The following is a 4,326-nucleotide window of genomic DNA, read 5'->3' on the forward strand; positions in this document are numbered from 1 at the left end:
ACATGCCCAGGGCAGCCAATGGTTTTTGGCTCCTTAAGGGCAAAAGGACCTGTAGAGCTGCAGACGGGTTGACTCATCCACCTCCGGGGAGGGTGCTGGAGGTAACCAGCCAGAGCCGCCCAGACCCCTTTTCTCAGGCCCGCCCAGCCCCCAGCTGCTGGGAGACGTGACTGCTAACTGCTACAGCCACCGTTTCTGGCAAATTGCCTTTGGCTGAGCGAGACCTGTCTGGCCAGAGGTTACCCCTCACCCCAGGCTAGGCAGTGGGTCAGGAGTCTAACAGCCCAACCCCTGCCTAAGGTGGGATCAGTTCTGTATTGCAATCCATATGCCAGAGCTCCCGGCTGGGGCTGGATTACGGCTCAGGGCACCACTTCCCAGTTCAGACCTCCCCCTGCCCCCTCCTGCTCCCTCACTCCCCTTTTCTCAAAGAGGTACTTTCAAAGATTCCCCACCTTAGGCTCTACTTCCAGGAAATGGCAACCCCTGCAATGTCTTGAACGTATTAGGTACACAATAACTTGTACAGGTTTCTGCTCACCTGGGACTTCGCAGGTCTGGGTGCCCAGCAGGAGTCTGGTCCTGATGCCTTCAAATACCCTAAGAGATTTGTTTATCAGGGGAAAGACACACACATTGTTCTGAGGAAACAAGTGGATCCCAAGAGGGCTGACCCCAGCTCTCCCGCACCCTCTCTTAGCACCCTGCACAACTGCCCATTGCACAGAGAGGATGCTGAGGTCTGGGGAGGGGTGACTGGCTCAGGGCAGAGCATGGCAGAGCCAGGGTTTGAAGGCAAGCCTCCCACCGGGCTCTGCTTTCTGGAACCTTGGTGTGTTTCTTCCCAGGAGCACATGGGACTGAGGCTGGCGACTGGGTTGTTGCGGGGACCAACCTCCACATTGGCTTTGCTGCCCACACAGCTCCCTGAACTCTCACTCATCCTTTGAGCTCCTGTTCCAGTACCCTGCCTCGGGAAGCCTCTGCCACCCCAGGCCGGCCAGGAGGGCGGAGCCCAAGTCCAGCTTCCCCATCTGGGTCTGTTGCAATGTCTCTGGGTCTTATCCTGGTGTTTGACAGGTCGGTCATCTGGACAGGCGATGTGCAGCCTTGTCTTTCTAGAACCTTCTTCCAGCCATTCCTTCTATCAAATGTTGAGCCCAAGGGCCTTGTGTAAAGAATTTGCCTGAAAGTATCTTTATTACTGTAAGTGCAGCCTCCAGCATCTTTATTACTGTAAGTGCAGGGCGCAGGGGGGCCTTCAGGAGAGCTGGTGTCTCCTGCCTCAGGGGAGCACAGGAAGTAGGAAGCTCAGGACCAGGAAGGGTGGGCTGGTGGGAGGAGGGTGGAGAGACCGAGTCAGTGATCCTGACAGCAGCAGCGTTTAACTGATGCTTCCCATGTTGGAGCCATACCAGCCCTTACGTGCCTTGTACCCCCGTCCTCCCAGGATGTTGAACCAGGGCACCCACTGCACACTCTCGGGCTCCCATCTGGAATGAGATAGGGATGGGCTCCCTGGGGCTGTGGGTGTTTGGGTGCTTTATTAAACCCCATTTGACAGATGGGGAAACATGCTTAGAGCATAAACACTGAGCCAAAGTTCACATGGCAGAACCAGACCCAGGCCTGCCTTATGACCAAACCCCAGCCTGCCCTGCTGCCAGAGGTCAAAGGTGACAGGGAGCCTGGCTCCTGCCCAAGTGCAGACCTCACTCCCTACAGGGAGTACTTTCCTGTTTTCACTCGGGTCAGTTTCAACCCTGGGAGCAGGGAGACTTTCCCAGCGCCCCCAGGCCGACCCTTAGCCTCCAGGCAGCAGAGCATCTGGTTGAGGGTGGGAGCCTGTTGGTCCTGCCTCGCTGAGAACTCCAACTGCTGCTCTGGGGACTCGCAGTGGTGACCCTGGTGTGGCAGCCCCTCTTTTGGGCTTTTTAGTAATTTAGAGAATGTACATTATTCAGCTGGGCAGTTTCATCTCTGGATTCAGAAACACAATGCCTTGGGGATTGTGTTTCCAGTGAAGAGTGAAATTCCACTTGTCACTGTCAAGGGGCCACAAGCCTGTTCCTGGAAGGGACTCTGGTCTCTGGGTGTTTACAAACATCCCGGGTCCTGGGAGCCCAGGTGGGAGCCTGCTGTTGTACAGGCTCAGCTGTCAGGTGCTGGGGGCCCCTGTCAAATCCCTTCCTCTCTGTCCCCTGCCTGCTCAGGGGTGACAGTGCTGTGTGGATTGGTGTGTGTGACCCAGGGCCTTTCTCTGCTCATGTTCAGTTATACCCCCTCCCCAGCCTCACTTGGGTGAGCCCCTTGGAAAGACCCTTGTACCAGGCCCCAGGGGGTCCGTGGAAATCTGTCCAGCGTGGCTTGCATTTCCTAGAACTTGTCAAAGTGTTCTTTAAAAAAGAAAAATCAGCCCTGACCGGTTTGGCTCGGTGGATGGAGCGTCGGCTTGCAGACTGAAGTGTCCCCGGTTCGATTCCGGTCAAGAGCATGTACCTTGGTTGGGGGCACATCCCCAGTGGGGAGTATGCAGGAGGCAGCTGATCGGTGTTTCTCTCTCATCAATGTTTCTAACTCTCTATCCCTCTCCCTTTCTCTCTGTAAAAAATCAATAAAATATATTTTAAGAAAAGAAAAATCACATTTTGAAAACATTTTACAAAGTGCAATAAGCCATACACAAATGGATAGATATTGCACACTTACACTTATATGTGAGGTACCTAGAATAGGCAAATTCATCGAGACAGAAAGTAGAATGGTGGTTGCCAGGAGCTGGGGGAAGGGGGAAAGAGGTTACTGTTTAATGGGGGCAGAGTTTCTGTTTGGAATGATGAGAAAGTTCTGGAAATGGATAGTGGTGATGGTTGCACAACATGGTGAATGTGCTTTATGCCACTGAATTATACACTTAAAAACAGTGTATAATGGTAAATTTCAGGTTAAGTTTTACCACAATTTTAAAAAGTGTTTACTGTAAAAAAAATTGCACAACCAATGAATGTTCATTCAAGTAACATGAGAAAATAATTTTATTTACACTGAAACCTCCTCCTCTTCTCCACCAAACAAACTAGTTTTCTGTGAGAGTCTAATCCATGAAGAGAGAAAAAGTCTTACTTCCTAACTACCACAGTAAGTACTAAGCACCCAATAGGCCTGCCCTAAATATTACACAGTGGTTAAAATAAAACCTACCCCCACCCCAAGAAAACCACAGCTGATCTTTTGGTATCTATCTTTCCATACTTTTCCCAATGCAAAAATGTGACATAAACATAAATATGTGAATGTTTTTAAAAAATATTTTTATTGACTTCAGAGAGGAAGGGAGAGGGAGAGAAATAGAAACATCAATGATAAGAAAGAACCATTGATTGGCTGCCTCCCGCACCCCCCACACTGGGGATTGAGCCCACAACCCAGGCCCTTGACCGGAATCGAATCTGGTACCCTTCAGTCCTCAGGCCAACGCTCTATCCCCTGAGCCAAACTGGCTAGGGCTAAATATGTGAATTTTTGTGACAATAGGGTCCAACTGTACTTATTATTTGGGAGACTATTTCCCCCCACTTAACAGGATATTGTAAACGTATTTCCATGTCATTCTGTGTCATTTGTGGTGCCGCCTAGGATTGGATTCTGTGGATGTTCTGGGATTTCTTTAACTGGCGTCCGTTATTGAACATGTAAGTTGTTTGCATGTTTTCCTGATCAGCAGGAAAGCTGCAAGTTCTGTTCTGGCACATACGTCTTTGGATACTTGTGAGTGCATGTTTTAGGGTAAATTCCTGAAATTTGGGGGTCAAAAGGTCAAGGCCTATTAGGGGTTTTTGTCTTGTCTTGCCGGACTGCATGCCAGAGCCACACGTTGTTTATAGCTATTCCCGTGAACTGAGAGATGCTGCTTGAACTGAGTGAGAGGATCCCCTGCTGGCCAAACTCAGCCATGGGGCAGTTCAGGCTGTCTTGCCAAGTAGGGGAGCAGTTGGGAGGGCCAAGGGCCCCCCGTCTATATATCTGAATCCCTAGAATATATGACTAGGCCACCTTACAAAGCTTATAAAGCAAAAAGTGCTTTGCAGGTATGAGTAAATTAAGAATCTTGAGATGGGGAGATTTTTCTAGATTATCTGAGTGGGCCCAATGTCATCACAAGGTTTTTATAAGAGGGAGTCAGGCCCTGACCAGTGTTTCTCAGTGGGTAGAGCAGGGGTCCTCAAAGGCCACATGCAAATACAAATATTGTATTTGTTCTCGTTTTGTTTTTTTACTTCAAAATAAGATATGTGCAGTGTGCATAGGAATTTGTTCATAGTTTTT

General features: G+C 49.8%; 1 long non-coding RNA gene across 1 annotated transcript in view; it reads left to right on the forward strand.

Annotated features, from left to right (window-relative positions):
• Positions 1-3,487: 3,487 nt before the first annotated feature.
• Positions 3,488-4,326, forward strand: part of LOC106725469 — a 1,761-nt gene continuing 922 nt past the window's right edge. The window contains exon 1 of the long non-coding RNA XR_001361367.1: positions 3,488-3,692. This is a non-coding gene — a long non-coding RNA (uncharacterized LOC106725469). The remainder of the gene's footprint in view (positions 3,693-4,326) is intronic.

Source organism: Myotis brandtii, unplaced genomic scaffold, assembly GCF_000412655.1.
Source record: "Myotis brandtii unplaced genomic scaffold, ASM41265v1 scaffold165, whole genome shotgun sequence".
Taxonomy (NCBI): Eukaryota; Metazoa; Chordata; class Mammalia; order Chiroptera; family Vespertilionidae; genus Myotis; species Myotis brandtii.